Raw genomic sequence first — 24,928 nt, forward strand, 5'->3', positions numbered from 1 at the left:
GTAGGCACTATTCAAGAAACAGATCCTGATGTGCTTCTCGGCACTAGTACAGATGTAGCAGTTAACTAAGAGACACTAGGTGACGAGGAATCACATTTTGAACTGAGTTCAAGCAGACAATGAAGTCTTAAAGTTGGGCAAACCTGTCAGTGGTCCATCATAAGATGGAAATTGTACATATGCGATGGAGTCCAAGCAGAATCAGAGTGTACGACTTAGCTGTATGAATAGGTAGCGCAGACCACCCGTATCACCACCATAAATGCACAAGCTCACATTTGTGATTATGTGAGTCCCATGTGCATGGTTTTTCCTGAAGAAAAGCAATGCTTGTCAAGTTTGATTTACAGATGAGTCAGCATGGTACATGGACACAGGCCAAAATGGATAGTGGCTACACTAAAATCATACCAAGAGGTGGCCTTGAAAGAGATTAGTGAAGGAAAATCTTCCCAGTTGGTGAAACTTCAAGCCATGCATCTGATCTATTTATGTTGACAACTTGTGTACAAGGAGAAGTGGCCTGAGGTGAAAATGCATATGGATTCATGGATAGTGGCAGCTGGTCAGAAGCCTAAAAAGAAAATGACTGGAACATAAGAGATAAGAAGATCTGAAGTAGAGGCATCTGGTTGGATTAATAGAAGTGGACACCAAATAGGAATATTTTTATATCACATATAATGCCCAACACAAAGCTTCTACCATAGTAGAGGCACTAAACCACTCCGTAGACAAAGTGACTTTGTGAGTTAAAGTTACCTGGCCTTCTCTTCAGTCAGCCTACAAATAGTATAATGGGCACATTACTGAAGCATCCTGATGAAAGAGTTGGGCCCAACATGGGCCCAACAGAATAGATTTCCTAAGCCCATTCTCATTACTCTTACCTCTGAATGTGCGATGCCAAACCTCTGATGTGGCATTAGGCCTCAAGAGAACAATCAGTTAATGATAAGTTGAAGGGCCAATGGTTCATTCAAACAGGAAAGAAACCTATTTCAGGAAGGTCTGTAGACAGCAAATACCACTATCCAATGTCATATTGACTGCCTAATATACAGGCATAAAATTCCGTACAACATAGCATCTAACCAGGGGAACTACTTCACTGTGAAGAAGGTATGGGAGTGAATATGTGATTACATACAACTCCAGCCAGAAGATGCCAGACTGTTAGAATAGGAATGGCTCGCTAACAGTGTAGATGAAGTGCCAGCTTAGAGAAAACATTTGGAAAGATTTGGGTGCTATCCTTCAAGCCACAGTATACTAATAAATCAATAACCTCTGTCTGGTATTGTGTCCCCATTATAAAGAATACATGAGTGTGGGAACCAAGGATAAATGCAATAGTGTTCCTTCTTACCATCTCTCCCTATGACCTAACTGAGAGATTTTGAGTTTTTTATGTTTCCAACCTTGGACTCTGCAGGGTTAGAGATCCTGCTCCCCAAAAGTGGTGGTAAACATTCCATTGAACTATAAACTATGACTCACTGGTCATTTCAATCTTCTTGGGCCCAGAAAACAGTAGGTTAGGATTGGAGTCACCATTTGGCAGGGATAATTGATGCTGACCAACAAGAGATAAGACTAATACCACAAAACAGAAGAAGGAAGGACTGTGCTTAGAACATCGGTGGTCCTTTGGTACTCGCTTGCCTATAAGTGACTTTTAATGGGCAAGTGTAGCAACACTGGTCTGAAAAGAATGTGGGTACCAGTATATCGACCTCTGAGGAATGAGAGTTTGGGTTATACCACTAGATAAGCCACCAAGATCTATGGAGAAAATAGTTTAAAATAACAGAAAAGGATAGTAGAGAAGGGAGATACTAATTACCAGTTATGGCCCCGAGACTAACTAAAGCAGTAGGGACTATGGTTAATCCCACAGATCTCCCCCTTCTAAGTATTTCTTCAGGAAGGGAAGCCAACAGAATCTATGGAAGAGCTGTTTTCTTGTATAAAGGAGATCTGCACGGTGCAGAGGAGAACTGTGGCAACTATGTCAATGTACAACTCAGATCTGCATTTGAGAGAGACACTACTGAGAGGAGTGCAGTTAACTGACAGTCTACAGCTGCAGTGCCTTTGGGATCCATCCCAATATTTGAGCAGGGGCTGTGATTTTCCTGGGAAGCTCTCAGACAATGACTGAGAAGAGAGAAGTTTCTAGCATTTGGCCTCTCTGACTCATGCAGGAAGACAGTCTTTGCATTGAGATTTCCATTAGATTGGCTGAGACTTCCTCAGAGTTGCACTGGAGTCTCAGTTTCTTTCTACCCAATCATCTTTCCTTCTCCCTCTCTTTTCACAGGTGTGTAACTTGCATTGTCGTCTGAAGGCTTTCATTGCCTACTTTTGTTCCCTCTTCCCATTGTCTTACACAGTCATTAACCCTAATAAATCTCTTGAACTTGCAACTCTGTCCCAGTGTCTGATGTCTAGAATATCTGAGCACATATAGATTAGTTCTTTCTTAGAGAGAGACTTATTGAACAGTGCTAGCTAGATAAAATAATATTAGTTACCATAATGTTTGTTAGGGGATAGGCACATAATCATGCTTTCAATTTCAGATCTAAGAGTAATATTCAATCAGAAATCAAATAAATACCTCTAACAATGAAAGTAATAATACTCACTGTATCTACAGGCAAATGTTGGAGAGACCACTACTTATTCAAGTTTTAGTAAAAAATCATGTTGTTTTCACTAATATATCACAATCAATTAGCACAGTGTTGTAAAGTAATTATGGAGACTTTGAATTAATTATTGAATGAATGGAAAATACTAGGACATTATAAAAAGAATTTTGTTACATAATACGATTGGAACTTTGCAAACAAAATGCACCAAATTCACTGCAAGAAATATATAATTTTGCAGGCTCTAATTATTATTTTTTAACATGAAAACTAATTCTAGGAAGCAAATTACAGATGCAATATGAAGACAACAAATGGACTCAAGAAGAAATTGAATAAGAGGTAGAGAAAGAAAAGGTGTGTGATGAGTAAAAGAAATATTAATAAAAAATTAAGAATGGAACAGATGAATTAAAACTTATGATGGAAACAGATTTTTAACATCAAAGATTATGAAAAAATATACAAGCATCCCATGAGCTTTGGGAAAGATTGTTAGAAATAGAAATTAAACAGTCCTTACTCTTTTCTTCCATAAAATTCAAAAAACAGCGTTGCTTTGTTTGTTTTTTAGGGGAAGATATACTGACGCCCAAAACTGGAAAAAATAAATGTAAATGCTCAGAATATAAAAAGAAGTTTCACTGGTCAGAAGTTCTTCATACCTCCTTACCCAGGGAGATTGAAGTTCCACATTTGCAGTATAAGTGGTTATTAGATAGCATGAAAAGAGTATGGATAAGTGTATGCAGATTCTTAAATATTACTGTTTGGAAGTCACACATTGATATTACACTATCGTTTCTTAGGCCAGGGTGAGTAACATGGCCTCACAGGGTAAGGAAATGTGAATTTTCCTAACACTTGCAATATAGAGGGAACTGAATTGTGGTGAACACTTGTAATACTCTCCACAATAACTAACTGGAGTTTCCTATGTAATATTATAAATGATTGGAAAGGGAATGCACCCTGAAACCAGTTTGAGAAATTTGTGCTTAACCTAGTAAAACAGCAGGGAACATTACCTTTAAATGGGAATGACATCTGTAAGTTTATCCCTTTTATTGTTTTATCAAAGAGCTTATAATCACATGTTCTCATTTTAAATGTCTTTACTGTTACCGATAGTAGTGGAAATAATAATGACAGAAGCAAAAGTATTACAAAAAGTTAATTTACACTATTAAATAAGTTTTCTTTTTTTGTTATAAAACATTTGAAATGTACCTGTAACAGATCGGTAAGCAACAAATGTTCTAGTATGGACTAGTTTGATAGGATGGCTAATTGAAAGTGCTTAAATTTATCACAAATAATTCCTTTTGTTTTGCTTTTTTATTTCAGTTCAATGTTTTCAGTGCACTTGAATATTTGAGGCAAAGAAATGCTTTTTTTCTGTAGTGACTCTCAGTCATCCACTCTGATAAATATTTACTTAGTTCACCCTATGTGCAATGCATTTCTCTAGGTAGGAACTGGGGATTCAGGAGAGGCACAAAGTATTACTGCTTCAACAAGCATATATTCTTAAGTATATCTAGATTTAGGGTTTTGTTCAGGAATTTTCTCTTAAAATCATTTTTCTTACTTTGACAAATTTCAATGGTTATTTTGTTGTTGCTTATGTAGAAAACAAACTTAATGGCTTATACCTATGAAAAAAACGTAAACTAAAATAAAAGACAATAATTTTAGTAGCTTTCAAATAACCACCATTGAGAAGCTTTACTTAATCATTTAAATTTATGATTATCAAAGGCATTTAAAACATTTATTCTGTCCAGTACATAGAATCAAACAACAAAATTTACCCCATAGTCTGTTGACATGTTATTATAAAATTTAAATAGAAAATCAATAGCAACTAGTCAAAAATAGGCCTTTGTAACAAGTCATGCATAATTAAATCAGATTAAATCAGAAACTAGAGATTAAAGTAAAGTAAGTTACAATTCAACAGTAACTATAATAGCTCAGATGGGAATATTTAGGTGTATACTTCAGATTTCAAGTCCAACCAAATTCATCTGTGATACACATCAAGGATATTGTCAAGGTAAGCTGTGGAAAGGGTATTGGGGGGCCTGTCCAAACTATAATATACAGAAAGCATATGGAAGAACAATTTTAGAGTTTATGTCAGTTTCTATAAATTTATTTTAGAAATAACTCGATCAATTTTTGTCCCAACAACAGGAATATATAAGCAGAATCAATAATTTTGTAGTCAAGTGAGTAATGTCCTGATTACAAGAAACCTATCTAGATTGGAAAGTGACCTTGGGCAACCACTAGGAGCAATGTGATTAAGGAAGCAGCTTGAAGAAGCTTATAAGGATAAGACCCACCTAAATGGCTGCTTTCCAGGGGAAATTACATTAGGAAATTTTAGTATACTTTGGAAACTGATGGACAATTCTGGCCATAAGGCATAGGATAGAACAGAAGTTATGCAGAAAGCTCTAGAGAGAAGGGCTTATATAGAAAGGTTTCACATCATAGATGGGCATTTAGAATACTGGACCTAGAACAAGAAATACCTGCTTATTGAGATTTAATAAAGGGTTTATTCACAATTAGGACATTAGCTACATATCAAATCTCAAATGCACTGGAGTCCAATATGAGAGGTACATATGAAGCAAAAAGGAAGCCATGACCTAAGAAGGTTAGGAGCTGGGAGAGAGAACACCATTACTACAACCTAGAGGACAAATGAAAGATGGGAATACCTCTATTGGGAAGTCATAATAGAGGAAAAGAAAACAGAATTAATAAGGAAAGGTAAATCTGTTGCATAAGGCAGAAGGCTGACGACTGCTAGCACAGGTAATCTATTTCAGGCAGCTGTCATGGAGATAGATGTAAGATAGCTTAGTTCTTGTTTGAACTATATATTATTTTCCATGGATAAGTATTTGCTGCCAACAATTTTTGATCCTATTCATAGATTCTTCATGTCCCCTCCCCACAATTTTAAAATAAGTATAGAAGTGACATCTAACAGTAACATTCTCAAACCCACATCCTCAAAACCCACATCCTCAGTTTTGCTCATTTCTCAACTTCATGAGGCCTTAATGATGAAGAGAAAGAAATTATTCCATCGTGAGTGTTAGAGAGCTGACAAAAAGATTCTAAGGTCAATTTTGTTAATTGTGCTCTTTCTAGTTGGCAAAATAATATTGTCATTCCAAGTGCTGGCAGGGGTTCAGAGCAGCTCTCATATTCTGATTAAATTAAACCAGCATCACTGTTGGGGGTCGACGTGGGCACTCTGTGGAGTTTGGGTCAGAAAAAGAAGGACAGATGAAACAGGCAGACACATGGATTTTGAACATCTAGAACAGTTTGCTATCTTGAAATCAGGGGGGCAATAATCTAAGTAATATTTCTCAAGTTTGGAATGTTGACCGGAATTGATATAATGAAATGTGAACAAGACATACTCATCCAGTTTTAAAGTTACACTCAGAAATCACTATGGGTCAGCAACTTAATTATACCGAACACTTTTTTGATTAGCAGTCTCCTGAAATTCAGCCTGAGCAAATTAGAATCTATTAATATAAACATTGATGACACGTATAATAAAAGGTAAGGGGGCCAGAGAATTACCACACGTAGCATTTACAAGAGCTAGTAGTCTTGCTGGTGGAAGCAGAGACAGCTTGTTGAAGCAGCATATGGCAAGAGAGCTTTGCAACTGTCCACTGTTTCTGACGGTATGGCACTGCAGCTATTGACCAGTTACCTAAATTAGATAACCATCAGATTGCAGATGTAGACAATGGATGAGAAAAATTCAGGTAGCTAGAGTCTACAACAAAACTTCTAACAAGAAAAAGGCAAATTGTCAACAACACCTCCAATGTCTACACAGATGGCGTTGTTAAGTTGCACGCAAAACCTCTGTATCTAGGGGACATACTGAACTAATTTATGACGTATGCCAAAATACCAACCAAATGGCTAATAATGGCATATAATCTAGGAAACCTTTCACAAGGAAGTTATTTCAAAAAACCAAACCACCCCAAAAGCTGCTATTTAACAGCACCCCCAAACAGCAACTATTTATTTAACTCATATTTCTTTGAATTTAAATTTGGGCTGTGCTCAGTTACATAATGAATTTTCTACCAGGACAGCAGGAAGGCAGCAGGCCTACAGAGGCCTCAGCTGGCATGGCTTGTCTCTGCTCTTCTAGCAGGTCGCTATTCATAGAGCAGTACATATTCTAAGAGCGTAAGTTGAAGCATGCAAAAAACTCTTTGAAGCCCAGGCCGAGAACATACGCATCCATACTTTTCCCACATTCTTTTGTCCGAAGCAAGCCACAGGTCAGTATAGATTCAAGGGATAAGGAAATAGTTTCCCCCTCCTTGTTAGGAGAAGTAGCAAATAGTTTGTGGCCGTTTTTAAAACTAACACAGTAGTTGAAAGTCTACTCATTCACTTGAAAAACTGGAAGTCATTACCATATTTCAATGTATTTCCCAGGAACCAGGAGGTATGAAAGATGGCAGAATGAACCTCCACTATGATTCTTTTTCAAAAATTCCCTCAAAGCTTCTGTTTCAAGTTTACAAAGGAAGTAGTCTTGCCACAAGCATGGTTACATCCTGCTAAAGTATAATACACAGGTCCTGTTTTTTTGTGTTTTTTGTTGTTTTTTTTATGACAATCATTGTCCTTAAGGGAACTCTACCGGTAGTGGGTAAATTTTCAGAATGGCGTTATCTTAGTCCATAGTTCTGGAATGTGGGAAGTCAAAGATCAAGGCTTTGGCAGCTTCAGTGTCTGATGAGAGCCCGGTTCCTGGTCCATAGATGGTGAAGGGAAGCAGAGTCTGCCACCCCAAATATGCCTTTTGGGATATTGATTTTAAGCTGGTTAGTTTTAAGAAACAAAAACTCAGGAAAGACCTTTGACCTTCCCTCTGATTGCCTAAAAGGAACTTAGATAGATGCCTGCTCCAGGAAGGGAGCTGTCATCATAGATAATTATAGTAGTTTCATACAAACTAGTTAGTGATAGAGACAAACCTAGCAAAGCCCATTTGTTCAAAGTCCTCTCTGTGTCCTATAATTAAAGATGCCCCAGCAAACATTCATTTGCTTTTCCATCGCCAAGTGAATTGCCTTCCTGATTCTGAAGTCCCAAACCACACACACACACACACACACACACACACACACACACACACACACCACTATCCTTAGCTCCAGAATGACATACAAGTGTCAACCATGCAATGCATTCTTGGGTCTCATATTATTATGGCAGCCCCAAATATACATCTGTAATAAACCTTTGACATTTTCTTCTGTTAATCTGCCTCATGTTAATTTTATTGGTAGCCCAGCCTAAAGAACTTAGAAAGGTAGGAGGAAAACTATTTTTGCACTCCCACAATGTTCATCTTCTCACTGTGTCCTCACATGGCAGAAGGTGCTATGGAGCTATCTGGGGTCTTTTATAAAGGCACTAATCCCATTCAAGAGGGCTCCACTCTCATCACCTAACCCCCTCCCAAAAGCCCTACTCTAAATACCATCATATTTGGGGATTAGGGTTCAACATATGAATTTTGAGAGTACACAAGCATTCATTCTACCGCAGGCATCGTCCACATTTGGCATCTTAAACAATGTGTCTCAGCCATTTATAAAATAGGATCCAAGTATTAAGGTACTTCATTAAAAATTAGAATCTGAGCTCATCATGCAGCAAAATGTGTGGAAAATTATAATGAAATGCTCTACTTAAAATGAAAGTATACAATTTCACATGGCTGCTCACATAAAAGTGAACCACAGACCTCAGAACCAAGATGGCACAGTAGGTAAATGCTGTGCTTACCTTCTCTCAGGACCACATCAAAATTACAACTAAACTACAAAACAACCATCATTGAGAATTGCCTAAAATCTCAACCAGTTGTAGAGCTTTGCTGAACCAAAGCTCTACAACTAAAGATGTGCAAAAGAAACCACCTAAAAACTGGTAGGAGGGGCAGAGACACGGAACGGGATGGTCTCACATCCTCACGTATGACCATTAAAGATTGGGAAGGCTATTTTGGCTGTGGAGGTTCCCCACACTCCCCAGAGGAGCAAGAGGTCCCAAACCCACCCCAGCCCAGGGTTCTAGTGCCGGGGAGAGAAGTCCCCATAATTTCTGGCTGTGAAAACTAGCGGAGATTGTGACTGAGTAAGACAGTGCAGCTGCACTCCCAAGAGCTCCTCTTAAAGGGACTCTGCGCAGACTTATCCACCAGTGAAATCACTCACTCTGAGCTCTACCTCTGGAGCAGCAGCTGGAAGCAGCAGGCACAAATGGTGGGGAACTGAGTTGTCTTGCTTGGGAAGTGGGCTGGAGAGGCACCTGTCTCCTGGATGCAGGTGCTGGTGGAGGCCATGTTTTCTTTGCTGAGCGCTCCTGCTTCCTGGCATGCAGACACAGGTTGTTGCAATATCTGAGTCTCTACTGTTTGTTTGCCACACCCTAGTGATTCAAGACCCCACCCAGCCCAACTTTCAAGCACATCCAAGTCCCTTCCAGTGTTTTTATCCTACAAACCGGTGCCTTAGCTCAAGCTGCAGACTTTCCTAGGGTCTCTCAAAGGTTCACAGAACCCAGACAAGCAGCATCTGGCGTGAGCGTGTCCTGTACCTCTGACTGAGCAGTCCTAAGCCAGCACTAGCGGCAGCCAGCCTTGGTTCATGGCTTGGCCTCTCAAGGCGCATCCAAGCACTGCATGGGCAGCAGCCATCTGCAAATTTCTTTGTGGCTCCTGCCAGATGGCCCCAGGTGGGGCACAGGCTGTGGCTGAACTTGACCTATAGGGGATTCCCTCCAAGGTGGTCCTGGGTGTCACACAGGGTCTCTGGTCCCGCTCCCCACATAAGAGGGCAGGATATGGTGAGGCCAAAAAGGAACACCAACGGAGCCGTGGATAGGGGGTTCATACAACTGTAGTCTCGCTGGTGACTTGGTTGGAGATACAGGAAGTAGGATCAACACAATCCGCAATCCACCGTCTGCTTCTCTGCCAACCAATCAATCAACCCCACTTGCTAGTTGCAATCTGTACTTGCTAGCTTAGCCATGGCAGTTATATTAGTGGCTAAAGGTTAACTGGTTACAGCTGATGGCCAACTACTACCTGAGCCAGCACCTTTCCACGTGAGGTCAAAAGCCTGGAAATTGCTCTCTGGGACTCTGTCCCCACATGGGGCTGATGTCCCCAGTGACCAGCTTCAAAACAAGCTCGAGCATCACCCAGCTGCCTCCAAGTACAACATACCCAAGGTGCAGATTGGGCAGGCACCAGAGTCCTGCTGAGACAGATCCTGCTCTGTAGTGTCAACCCCTACACAACAACTTTTCCACTGTAGTCAAGGCCATTCCTCACAACCACTGGGCCCAAGAGTCAGTCCCTCCCATTGATGTTCAATTCAACCAAAACTCAACTACAAGAAGAGGGCACACACAATCCACATAAGGAACACACTTGGAGTACATGGCCCAGGTAACCAGAAAGACTGTGCTACTGAGCCCCATAGCACACCTATTACATAAGGCCACTCTACTAAGACCAGAAGACATCGCAGCCCTACCTAATACATGAAAACAAACACAGGGAGGCAGCCAAAATGGGGAGACAGAAACAAGTCTCAAATGAAAGAACAGAACAAAGCTCCAGAAAAATAACTAAACAAAATAGAGACAAGCAATCTATCAGATGCAGAGTTCCAAACACTGGTTATAAGAATGCTCACTGATCTCAGGGAGAACTTTAACAAAGAGACAGGAAACATAAAAATGGAGATAGAAAACATGAAAAAGAACCAGTCAGAAATAAAGAATACAATAACAGAAATGAAGAATATATTACAGGGAATCAACAGTAAATTAGATGAAGCAGAGGATTGAATCAGCAATATAGAAAATAAGTTAGCAGAAAACACCCGACCAGAACAGAAAAAAAAAAAAAAAAGAATTAAGAAAACTAAGGAAAGTTTAAGGGGCCTCTTTGACAACATCAAGCATAACAACAATTGCATTATCGGGATACCAAAAGGAAAAGAGAGCAAAGAATTGAAACCTATTTGAAGAAATAATGATAGAAAATTTCCCTAACCTGCTGAAGGAAATAGATATACAAGCCCAGGAAGCTTAGAAAGTCCCAAACAAGATAAATCCAAAGAGGCCAACACCAAGACACATCGTAATTAAAATGCCGAAGGTTAAAGACAGAGAAAATTTTAAAAGCAGCAAGAAAAAAGCAGTTAATTACTTACAAGGGGAAGAACATAAGAACATAAGCTGCTTTCCCAACAGAAACTTTGCAGGCCAAAAGGAATTGGTAGGAAATATTCAAAGGGATGACAAGAAAGGACCTACAACCAAGATTACTCTACCCGGCAAAGCTATCATTTAGAATGGAAGGACAGATAAAGAGCTTCCCAGACGAGAAAAGTTAAAGGAGTTCATCATCACCAAACAAGTATCAAAGCATCTTAAAGGGACTGCTTTAAGATGGGTGGAGGTTAGGGATGGGTGGAATTTGGACGGGATTAAGAAGTACAAATTTGGTTTTACACAGGAATCATGGGGATGTAAGGTATAGCATAAGGAATGTAGTCAACAATATTGTAATAACTACATATGGTGCCAGATGGGTACTAGATCTATCAGGATGGTATATGGGAATGGGTTTGGGGACAGGGTGAAAAAGGTGAAGGTATTAAGAAATATAAATTGGTAGTTACAAAATAGTAATGGGGATGTAAAGTATAGGGAACATAATCAATAATATAGTAAAAAACTATGTATACTGCCAGGTGGTACTATGTATAGTGCCAGGTAGTTACGGGCATCTCTTCCTAAATTATATAAATGTCTAACCACTATGCTGTACACTTGAAACTAATATAAAAAAATATTGAATGTCAACTCTAATTAAAAATTTTAAAAAGGTGGGAAAGATTAATAATATTGTGACAGTGTTGTACAGTGTGAGATGGTTGCTGGACTTATCATGGTGACAACTTCTTTAGCATAGGGAATAAAACCAATAATGTGATAATAACACTGCATAGAGTTAGGTGAGTACTGTTGAATAACTATGGTGTATACCTGAAACTTATATAATATTGTATATTAGCTTAATTTTAATTAAAATATTTATAAAAAGTGATTCATATGCATAACAGGCCTCTTTACAAAGGCCATATTATTATATATGAAGTCATCATATTATATTATTATTATTCCTTGGGGACTGGCACTACATTTTTCCAGCTGCTTCCTTATAAACTTCCCATTATTAGCTAGTAATGTTCTCTGCTGCAACATGAAAACATGACAATTTTAATGTTTTTATGTGTTTATAAGTCTAGAGACTTTTTGAAAATTAGGCAGGATGTGGTTTCTAGGAAATAAGCAGAGTACCAACCAAAAACCCTCATTAGGATTGGCACGTTTTCTCAAAATGCAAGCTGAGACATAAATAGGACAGTCCTATAAAGGATGATAAGTTTATCTATAGCACATAAGAGTTGGATCTTTAATTTTGGTATAATCATTCAATCAGTGGCTTCTTGAGTCTTCCCAGCTGTATTCATTTGAGTTTTAGAGATTGTGATGAAGTCAAGAGACTAGCTTTCTGCTCTTTATTGATGGCAAGCATGGTGCCCGGTCTTCTGAAGCAGTAGGACTCATCAAGGACTCTGCATCCCATAATTATACACAATATATAATGAATCTGGGGAAAGTAAAAGCTGGGAAGGATTTTTCAGCTTGCCTTAGAGAAATATAAGCCTTTCTTAAATTGCTTATAAAGAGTTACTATGTCCCGGCCAAATTTTGTGCTAATGAAAGATTAAACAGTGTGTAGATACAAAGATAGTGACACAAAGACTGAGAGTGAGTAAAAGAGAGGGTAAGAGAAAGATTCCACGTGTAGAATACCTACTATGTTCCATGCATAGTGCAGGTACATTACGATTAATCTTCCTCAAAATATTTCTGCTAATTTGGTATTATTGTATTTAGTTTACAGATAAATAAATTAAGTGTAGAGTTAGTACTAGATTGGAGTCTGACACCAAAATTTGACCAATTTCTACTACAACTTGCCACCTTCCTAGAATTATTAGTTTACACCCTTACTAGTCCAATAGCCTCCTTACTCATCTATATTTATCTAGAATCTCCTTTCTCCATTTAATTCTTTTATGTTATGACTAGATTTATTTTACTAAAATGCTGCTTTAATTATGTCTGGATTGAAACACTGAAATGGATATCCAAATCCCAAAAGATAAAACAAAAACTCCATATACTAACTTTGCACAATCTGAATTCAGGTACTATGCTAATTCTTTACTACTTCCTGGAAATGAAAATCATTCCTTCTTTGTCCCCATAATTCACATCTTAAAGAACCAACTCAAGCCCTCTTTTGAGAGATTTCACTCCCATAACCACTACTGTTTGGCCTCTGAATGACATGAACACATATTCGTTTCTGAAATTAATGGAATCAGAAAAACACACTGGACAAATCCTGGGCATCTGGAATTCTATTTCCTAAAACACCTGGAATTGGAGCTGAGAGACTGTGATTTGCCTCTTAAAAACTTGGACTATAAAATGATGTAAAGCTGGGAATGAGGACAGAGTTACTATAAAAGAGAATGTTCATGATCAGACAGGAAGAGAGAGAAGTCATTGTTCTGAGAAAAGTAGGAATGGAAGGCCCTTTACAGAGAAAGAGGGAGAGAGGAAGGGACTACCTTATTGTGGCTTCTTAGGTTTTTAAAATTTCTTCTCCTTGTCCCTCTAGTGCATGCATTCACAATGGAGGCAATATTGCTTCCAAGGGAAGCAATATTAGGTTTTGCACTGATTTTTGGCCCTTAGAGCTCAACCCTACCTGACATAAATCTCATTCCTTAGTATTCAATTTCATAGAGAGGAGGATGACTGGGAAAGAACATCTAAAAATGGCTTTTTAGGAGGGTGATAAAGAAAAAAAGAAGTTGAGAAACACTGCTGTAGCCCCACATTCTTTTAATTAACAATAATTATTGAGCATTATGTACATGCCACATGCTATCCTGTGCAATGGGGATATAGCAAAGAATAAAACAATGAAAACCCTGCCCTGGTGGAACCATCATTCTCCACAAGACATTCCAGTTTCTTTGAAAAACATCTTTTTTTTTTCTTTAGCCAGTTAGGCTAGATACTGTCATTTGAAAGCAAAGACTCCTTGACTAAGGAAATGAACCATCTTTTCAGCCAAGCAGGAAGATGTTTAATCTGGTTTTACATGTAACTTTTTCTGACTCTGAAAATTATAGCTACACTTTATAGAACACTCACTACACTTAAAATACTTAATGTGAATTACTTTCATTCTTTTCCAAAGTCATAAGATTACGTATGATTTTTTTCTATTTTCAAGGTGAGGAAATTGAAATTCAAGAAAACTAAACCTCACAGCCAGTGAATGAAAGAGCTAGAACTTTTCACTAGTACTGCCTAACTCCAAAACAATGCTTTTTCTACTGTAACAAGTTGTTTTCCCATGTCTCAGCACTGCACACACACAAAGAAAAAATCTAAGTTGTTCCCATATCTTAGCTATTGTGAATAATGCTGCAGTAAACGTGGAAGTGTAGATAAAGACACAGTGTATACATACAATAGAATATTATTCAGTTATGAGAAAGAAGGAAATCCTGCCATTTTCAATCACATTGATGAATCTAGAAGGGCACTGTTTTTTAAAGGGCACTGTACTAAGTATAACAAGTCAGACAGAGAAAGACAATGATGTGACTTATACATGGAATAGTTAAAAAGCCAAACCCACAGAAACTTAGTAGAATAGGTTTACCAAGGGGTAGGGGAATTGGGGGGATGCGTTTAAAGCTACAAACTTGCTACTAGAAGATCAATAAATCCTGGAGATCCAATGCACAGCATAGTGATTATAGACAACCATACTGCATTATAAACCTCAAAGTTGCTAAAAAACTAGATCCTAACTGTTCTCACCACACAAAAAAATGGTAATATAGTGATGTGATGGACAGGGTGTTAGCTAATGCTATGATGGTAATCATATTACAATATATAAATATATCAAATCAACATGTACACTTAAACTTACAAAATGTTATATGATAATTTTATCTCAATAAAAAAACCTCAGTTCCACCTATTTTTTTTTTAGAAAGATATCTAGGTTTTCTCCTCCCCCATGAAGTTTCGAGAAGTCATCAAATTTCTTTAATTTTTCGTTATTTTATCTATAAAAATCTAGGACATAATGTCAAAATATGGTAGGTGATTTCTTAATGTAAAATTATTACTAGTCATTCCTTATAATTCTGTGATGATACTACACAATCCAAAGATAAGGGACCTCAGCAAGAGTTCTTCAATGTAACACCACTCACATGAATGTCACCTCGCAATTTAGGAATTTCTCCTTTAAAAAAGAGACCAACATTGCTACTTCAATTGCAGAAGTTGATTACTAGTATATTTTATCTCATGTTCAATAGGTTTTGTATGGCGTAGAGCATTGCTTTATAAACATTGTATAGTTATGTATTTTTTCATGAGATACTATTATAACTTATTTGCTTTGGGGTAATATTAAAACTTTTAACAGTTATATTTTTGCTTTTGACTAAAAAAACAGAAAAGAGACAAGGAAGTGGATGATAGAGAAGAAAACATCTCTTTCCGTCTCTCTTCCCTTTCTCATCTTTCATTTTTTATTAATAAAAATACTAATTCTCATATTCACCCTGTATCTGTAAGGCATATTATTATTATGTCTTTATTTAATAATGAGAAAAATTAAACACAAAGATGTTGAGACGAGAGGTTACACAGCTAATATCCTAATTATCAGAGCCAAGATTCAACTGTGCGAACGAGGAGCTCTAAAGCCCATGCTCCTTTGTTACCAAAACACACCGCCTCCTAGAAACCAATGAAAAATCCACTCCTACAAAAGGGGGATTTTTCTGCTTTTGCTGAAGCTTTGTAACATCAATTGTCTACGAGACTTGAATTTGTGAAAATGAATTCTCTCCTATGCCTATATTTTCATTTCTTTTTCATTTCATTCAAGTCACAAGCAAAGCAACTTAAGGTAGAGGCAAGAGAAACATTTACCCTTACATTGTTTCATGACAAAATTATATCTCTCAGGAAATGTATAATAGAGTGCAGAAATTGGATATGCTAAATGAGTTCTTATTTGTGCTTAAGTACAAATGTAAGGTAAATTTTAAAGGGGGGGAAAAAGTGCTTTCACCATGCATGTCCTTTTATGGCTTCATCTTCCTCCAGAAGGGGGAAGTTTTGCCAATTCCAGATTCAGTAGGTCAGGCTCTGCAGTGGTCACAGCATGCTGACTGCTCTGACTTCAGTGCATCTTGTCCCAAAAGCAGATAGATATGTAACCAACAACATAGAATATTGTCATAAAATTCAATCACTAATTAACTCTAATCCAGCTTCTGTCTAAAACTCACACGAGGCAACAAACTGAAACGTGCAGCAATCCCTTTCTCTAGGGCATTATCTTTAAAGATTGCTATGTTCTTATGGAGTGCTGCCTAAATAAAAAGGCAGAGTCTCGAGTTCACCTTAATTCTACTGAATTCAAGTCTCTGGGAGTTGGGCCTGAGACTCTGTTCTTGTTTTTTTTTTTTTTTTTTTTTTTTGCTTTGTTCTAGAAAACTTCCTTTATTCTATTAGTAGTTGGAAAAATTAACTGTTATAGAAAAAGGTTTGGTCAGCTGGAGAGAAGAGAGAAACTGAGTGCCACCCACAAGAACTGCTGCCTTCTCTGGGAGGGAACCTGAATACAGTGAGGAGAAAGCACTGTGAACTAGAGTCCGACCCTGTGGTCCAGGAGACCACAAGTTGTGTCACCTTCAAAAGTCTGAGTGCCTCAAGCATGAAACCGGAAACCAAATTCCTATTTACTTAGCCCAGCTCTGAGGAGGGGCTAGTGGGATATATGGAGCCCAAAGCAGGTGCTATGGTGATTCTTTATCAGACAAACTGACAAAATGGGAATTTTAAAAAAGACTTTTCCATGTGACTTTATTTAAATACACTTTCTTTTTTAAAAAAACCAATGTACTTTCTGTGGGGATGACAAATATTAGGATTAGGAAATCCAGTTATACAAAAAAAAAATACTACATCTAGTCTGGGGTAGATATACTTATTTTGGGTAACCTACATTCAGTGGCATTAATGACACAGTAACTGGAAGGTCACTAACATAAAACTAGAGAACCGTAACTTTGCACAGCTGCGTGGACTTGGGCGTTTTTCGCTGAGTGCATTTTGAAAACACTGCATGGCCACTCCAAAGCTATGCCAATGACATCTTTTATGGAGTCAAGTTCTGAAGTGGTGACTCAGCAGAGGACCTTGCAGCTGGCAGATGATAGGCAAGACATGTTAGTTATGAGGTGGTTACAGCCTAATTCACAAAAGTTACCGTTTCTCTTTCTAGAAAGAAGCAAGAGGTTAAGAAATTCCTTGAATTGGTGCCTGGTGCATAAGGTGGAGTGCAGCGGAGGGCTGTTAGAGCAGTGTCAGCAGGACCCCAACGGGTCAGTTGGGTTGGACATCGCTAATCATCATGGTTGGCTTCTATTCAATACTGGTAGCAAGATGACTTTTGGTTTGTAATCTTAAGTAAATGATAGATAAATGAAAAAGGCCAGTAATCATACACTAAGATTAATGAAAAGCACTTCAAAATTAACCAATGTGGGCCCTGCGTGCAGCAGGGTTTCACAAGATGAGTCATCCAGATTCTTTCACCCCACGTCTGGCTTGCAGAACAGCTCTCTTGGCCATTTCTAAAACCTCCCTCATTCCATCGTAGTTTTGCGTGACTCCATGTACCCAAAAGTTCCAATCCAGTTTGCCACATCTCTACCTTCTTTCGGTTTTATGGGCTCCTGCTTCACTTTGGCTAGCTCCCACCTTGTGTACTCATCATCCAGAAGACCCTTCTTGTTCCCGACCAGGAGATGGGTAGAAATGCTTGCCTTCCAGACTCCAGTTTTCTGGGATGTTTTCCAAACTATCAGCAATGGCAATGGAAAAACACATCACTGTAACATCAGCGTTCAAGTAGAAAGGGGCGTCAAGTAACCATAATCTTCCTGCCCAGCTGTGTCCCATATAGCCAACTCTACCTGCTTTTCATCCACTTCAGTGTCTGCCACATAGTTCTCAAACACCCTGGGCACATGCACCTCTGGGAACTCCATGACAACCACCAGTTTCTTCCGGATGGCAGCCCTTGCTTACAAATCTGCAGCAAGATCCACGGCCTGTGTGGCAGAAGTTGTACAAAGTGCCTTGAACTTAAGGCACTCAGGCGATGGTTCTGAGCTCGGCCTCTCTGTGCCAAGGACGCATGTCCATGAATCAGCAAGCTCGGAGCCTGTGACAGGTGGCTGAGGAGGCAGCAGGAACTAGAGGATCACCGATGACCGCCGGCAGCCAGCGGGGGGCGCGAGCGAGCCTGAGAATCTGGTCTCAAACAAGCTGTCCAGGTCAATCTGATGCACATTCAGGTATTCCAAGGTCTCCAGCGTTTTCTTTTTTACAACTGTTAACATTTACAGAAAAAAATATATGTACATTATATTAATTCTATAGGAATGACATCAACTGAGTAATAATTTATTATGCAGATTTATTTTATAAACTCTGTAGATTTCAGAAATGTCTGCAAATGTGTATTTCAAAAATACGTGCAAAGTAGTAGTCCAGCTCACCATCCATTCAATTACTCATTTCTCTTTTTATAAGCAACTTTATGACAAATTTTCCCCTTAATTCCTTTTTTAGAACAGTTTGTCTCTCAAAAAAAAAAAGTTAGTTATACTTACTGAGTTAACAGGAATGATGTGACTCATTACGTAGGTAATTCTAATGTATGAATCATCAAAATATGGGTCAACCAGCACTTCAAGTATGGAGATATAAACAAAATAAGACAGGGCCTCTGTTAATGATATATCATAAGCATATATAAGTCATAAAAAAATTAGAAAGTGTTTCTCTTAGGTTTGAAAATCAAAAAGGTCAAAACGAAATTGAAGCCCTTAAGTTCTGGCTTTGACATGTGAGGGCTTGGAAGCCACCCTGGCAAGAAGAAGAAGCTGAACAAACTGAAAATCACCTATTTTTTTGGACCTATTTAAGAACTGAGGTTGGAGGACAAATTGCCCCTGCAAAATTCTAGAGAGACAGACATATCCAGAGAATCATACATGAGACCTACGGGATTGGAAGCTGTTGGAGCCACAAACTGGCAGGAACACTTAAATGGAATTTTTGATGAATTGTTGTAAGCTGGGTATAGACTACCTTGAGAGTGAGTAACTTGTGGAGGACTAACGAATAAGGAATAAGTATTTAAGGAATCCTCTACAATTTTGCGGGCTTTGTCTCTTGGAATCCCACCAGGTTCTCAGGGTGATATTCTGAGAGAGATCTCTGCGTCTCTCTGGCAGAGGGAGAGGAGTGTGGTCATTGTGACACACTCCCAGTGCATTCTCAATAACAAACATCTACTCTCTAGGGGAGAACGTGTTGCCAAAGCTTTATTCTAGCTGCGGAAGGGAATTCTTCAGGCTACAGCACTCTCTAGACTTTCTGTCTCACTATAAGAGGGATCTTATAATGAACTAAAGTCAGGCTTCAAGAAAATAGGAACTCTGCAGCCAGGGAAGAAAGAAAGGGTGAGTAAAAGCTACACTACTGCAGAAACATTTGTAAAGGTTACAGAGTTTAGTGGGCCCTGGGAAACAGGTTCACTAAAACACTTAGATTTGATTGTAAGATTACAAACTGCCCCCCATTCCCTAAACCTTACCACCAAACTAGCATGGCTTCAGCATAACAACAGTCGTTACAGCTAAAAGAGCTGCATTGTATGGACTTTCTCAAAGGAGTAGTACTTAGAGAAGTTCAAAATCAGGAGAAAAGACAAAAATAAGAGCGCCTAGAGGAATTTGAAGCCTCTGGCACCTTATAACAAACATTAAATACAGCCAACTCCTAGCCAGATTAACATAAATCCTCATACTAAAGGTATAATTATCTCAGTTTCTACTACTCAATACGATATGTCCTGCATTAAACAAAAAATAAAAAGTCAAACAACTTATAACAAACATTAAATACAGCCAACTCCTAGCCAGATTAACATAAATCCTCATACTAAAGGTATAATTATCTCAGTTTCTATTACTCAATACAATATGTCCAGCATTAAACAAAAAATGAAAAGTCATGTCAAAAAGAAAAAAAGAAAAAAAATTGGCTGAAGAAACAAATCGGTTATCATATCCAGACTCAGATATTTCACAGATGTTGGAATTATCAAATAGGGGATTGAATTAACTATGATAAATGTCTTATAAAATCAAGTGGAAAAAGTAGACAATGTGCAAAAACAGGTTAAGTAAGCAGAGAAATGGAAGCTCTAAAAAAAAGGAAATGCTCAAAATCAAACATTGTAATAGGAATGAAGAATTCTTTTTATGATTTTAACAGTAGATTCACCACAGCTGAGGAAAGAATCAGTGAGCTTGAAGATAGGTCAATGCAAATATAAATAAATAAAAATTAATGGAAAATGAAAAAATAAAAAACAGACCATACAAGATCTGTAGGATATTTTCAAAAAGTATATATCATAGATGCAATTGAAATGCCAGAATACCAGGAGGAAAAGAAAGAGAGCACAGACCAGAAGAAATAGTTGAAGTAATAATGGACCAAGAACTTTCCAAAATTAATGACAGACACCAAACCACAGATTGAAGAAACCTGGAAAGCATCAAGCAGTTAAGCACTAATAAATAAATAATATACATATTGTATTAAAACAGCAGAAAACCAAAGAGAAGGTAAAATCTTGAAAGAAACCAGAGGGTATAAATACTTGACCTGTGGAAGAACAAAGATAGATAAAAATTATAGCCAACTTCTCATTAGAAACCATACCAGCAAGAAGAAAATGGATAAAATATTTAAAGCATTAAAAGAAGACCAATGACCTAGAATTTTATATCCAGTGAAATTATTCTTCAAAAGTGAAGGAGATATAAAGACTTTCTTAGAAAAGCAGAACCTGAAGGAATTCATTACCTGAAAACTAGCTCTGCAAGAAATGTTGAAAGAAGTTCTTTCGGAAGAAGGAAAACTTGGTCAGAAACTTGGACCTATATGATGAGAGGAAGCACACTGTAAAAGCAAAAAGGAAAAAAGAAATAACATCTTAACATCTTTAATTTGTATTATTCATCATTGATTGAAAAATAGTTAACTGTTTGTGTAAAGTAATAATAATAATTAAAAAAAACACAATGTCTCAGGTGATTATCGTGTATGGATAGGTGAAATGAATGACAGCAATGTCCCAAAGAGTGAGAGGCAGGAATTGGGAATAACACTCTGTTATAAGGTACTATAAGAAACAGATCTAAATTACATGCTTTCTTATAACATTCTTCCTCCACTGCCTGCAGAATGAAGTTTGGCCTCATTAGTGTAGCACACATGCTCATCAGAATTGATCTCCATGTCAACCTTTTTGGCTTAAACCACATGCAGCTTATGCTTCAGTCATATGAAATAATGATAATTCTCTGAACATAAAGAATAAATATCTTTATTCATGCTAATTATTTTGCCTAGAGTACCCTCCATCTTGCCAGACTCCTTATCACAAATGACTTTTATATATTTTAAAAACTGCTTATCCATAACAAAGTTCATATAACATTGCAGTCAACATTTTTCCCTCCTTAATCAGACATGGAAGTGAAGGCTAATGATAACAAAATAAAGGGGGAATATTCCTAAAATGCCTTGAAAATTTCTTACTGAACGTTAGGAAAATTTTCTCAATAAGAAAAGGTAGAAAGAGAGGTAGCTATTAGGAGGGGAATATTCTGAATTTTGGTAATTCTTGGTTTGAAGAGCCTGCTAGATTTTCAAATGAAGAGGTCAAGCTCTTCACAAATGCAGAACTGTTAAAATTTGGAAGATAATTATAATGAGTTGACAATAGAAATGTGGTATAGATAAGAACTATAGAGATAGAGACATAGAGAAAATGTAGGATGTAAAAAGATAAAAACGTAGATATTCTCCTTGAGTTAAAGAGAAAGAAAACAAAGAAGAGGCAGTCAAAAAGGTTGTAATGAAACCCCAGAATCATCTTGTCACAGCAACCAATGAAGGATGTTTCCAAGAAGGTAAATTTGGTCAAAGGTATGAATATTGGACAGAGATTGAAGGTGAGACTGAGAGAAAGCTATCGGCTTTGGCTTTCAGTAGGAATATAAGAAATAAATTTTCCCCCCACCCTGAATCTGTTTCTTTGGTGCCTCACAGCTTCCACATTCTGTTGTAATTTTGATCTGTCACTGTAATTATAAGTAGCACTTACTCCATTTCAGACTGCAGCCCTAAAGGTAGGACCCCAGACCCACTGGTTTATTCAGAAACAAGTACACAACCTGAGTTGAACCAATGGGATTGCCCCTGTACTATTACAGTAGCTATCAGGAAGGAGACCTTTTCACTCTCTGGGATTTGAAAGTTGCAAAGGCATAAATTGTGATTTATCAGGAGTCATCCTGCCATAGCACAAAGAAAGATTTTCTGAGAAAGAACATATTTTGAACCTCAATGTACCCTTCAACTTTGCAGATTTTCAAGATGCATATAACTTCTATCAATTGTAACTGAAGTATTTATAGTTTCTAGGGTGAAGATACTTTCTGTCTCTTCTAACTAAAGAAATCATAAGTAAAATGGATCATTGTTGTGCTTAAGAGTTTCAACAGAATGGCTAGAATGAAATTCACACACGTTGAAGAATTAATGAGAAAAGAGAAAAATGAAAGCAGTAAGTATATGGTATTCTTTAAAAACTTTGGACAATAAGTGGAAGACATTGTATGGAGAAAGCCAGTGAAAATCATGTTTGGGAAGTTATTTAAGAACAGTTTTCTTTCTTAAAAATAGAAAAATTTTGAACAAAAGAAACCTGAGAACATTTGCAGGCTGGGAGCAGGGACCGGAAAAAATGAGGTTGAAGGTGCAAGAAAGATAGGGAGTTAGATACACTTACATTATATTGTCTCAAAATGCTTTTCGGAGGCAGCAACTTCTGACAGTATAACCCAGTTTCAGAGTGACAGTCACCTTTCTCATTTTGACTGATGGAAACAAGTTCACAAGTAAATGTGAACAGAAAAGGAAACAGGCAATTCAGGAAGAGGGGAAAAGTGGGAGAGATGCATTGTAATGTAAAACTATGATAACTAGTACATCATTTAAAAAGCAGTGTTTTATTCTATATTTAATGTGTATGTTTTTAATCTATAACTAGTAGTAATTTTTTAAGGCCAGAAAGCTCATCTAACATTTCATGTTTTTAATTCCAAAACAATGCTAAAACAATGTGTTTAATACATAATCTTAACATTTAGAGTTAATGATACGAAAGTGTAGAAACTATAAATATATACACTGCACTGTATCAGTATATATACTCTATCAAACACAATTATATTTAAAAATGAAAAGTTAATTACATTCCTACATTTATTATAACGATGAAAATGTTAAAGCTTCTGGACATAAGCTTCGCCATCAAATATTTTCTATTCTCTTCACTCTTAACTCTTATAAAAGTTTTTCATTAGATCCGAATACATAGGAAGCTAGGTAGTGAGTTTGCTCAAGAGTTTCCCTGAGAGGAACCTAAAACAGAGAGTTTTGTTTTTGTTTCTGTGTGTGTGTGTGTGTGAATAATACCAGCACAGAAACTGAGCATAATAGCTGTTCAAATACTATTGTATAAATGAAAGAATTAATAAAATGATTGAATATGAATGATTAAGTCATATAGTAATCTTTCTCTTCCCTTTTTCAGTGTTTTTTTTTTTTTGAAAATTTCAACTTCTGGTCCTTTTTATGAACCATGTATGGTTTATCTGGAGTATACTAAAGCAAAACAAGACATTTCCCAACATTAAGCAATGTTGCTGTTACCATTTAAAAATTCAAATCGGCTTGCTCCTATTATATATATGTAATATGTGTAATATTATATATACATATTATATAATATTATATAATATATAATTATTATATTGATAATATTAATATAATATAATTATTATATTAATATAATATATATTAATATATAATTATATTATATATATTATATAATATATAATATTATGTGTATATATTATGTATATTGATTATGTATATATAATATATATGTAATATTATATATAATACATTACATATATTATATATTACATATATTATATATTATATGCATTACATATAATATATATTATATTACATAATATATTATATATATTACATATTATATGTATGATATATTATATGTAATATATATAGTTCTATATAATTCATATAATTCTATCTATATTCATATAATTCTGTTTTATTCATATAGTTCATATATTCATATAATTCTACCTATAATTCATATAGTTGTTATATATATATCTGTTATATATATGTGTGTATATTACATATATTACATATATATTATATTATATATAATATATATAATATACATAATATATACATAACATATATACGTTATATATAATATATAATATATATGTAATATATGTAATATACACACATATATAATAGATATATCTAACAGATATATATATATATATGTATATATAACAGAACTATATGAATTAGAGCGCTTAAGCTGCTAGCTCTTAACCCACTTGGACAGGGCAGGCACTGGAATGGCAGCAAACTGGGATGGATACGGGGTCCAATAGCAGCAGAGTTCACAAATCTGCTCTATCATAAATCCTTTCTTTCACTGATTAGTCTCATCAATCCAATATTGATCTTTTTATAAAGCTTATAGTTAAGATTTACTTACTAAGATTTACTTTACTTAAAAGGCAGTCCAAGTTTTTGGTGAACATAACTCTTCACTTCTCTGGGATAAATACCAAAGAATACAAATACTCAGCCATATGTTAGTTGCACGTTTAGTATTTTTTAAAACTGCCAAAATGTTTTTCAGAGAAATGAAGAGTTATGTTCACCAAAAACTTGCACATACATGTTTATAGTTGCTTTATTCATAATAGCCA

Source organism: Rhinolophus hipposideros (assembly GCF_964194185.1).
Source record: "Rhinolophus hipposideros genome assembly, chromosome: 4".
Classification (NCBI taxonomy): Eukaryota; Metazoa; Chordata; class Mammalia; order Chiroptera; family Rhinolophidae; genus Rhinolophus; species Rhinolophus hipposideros.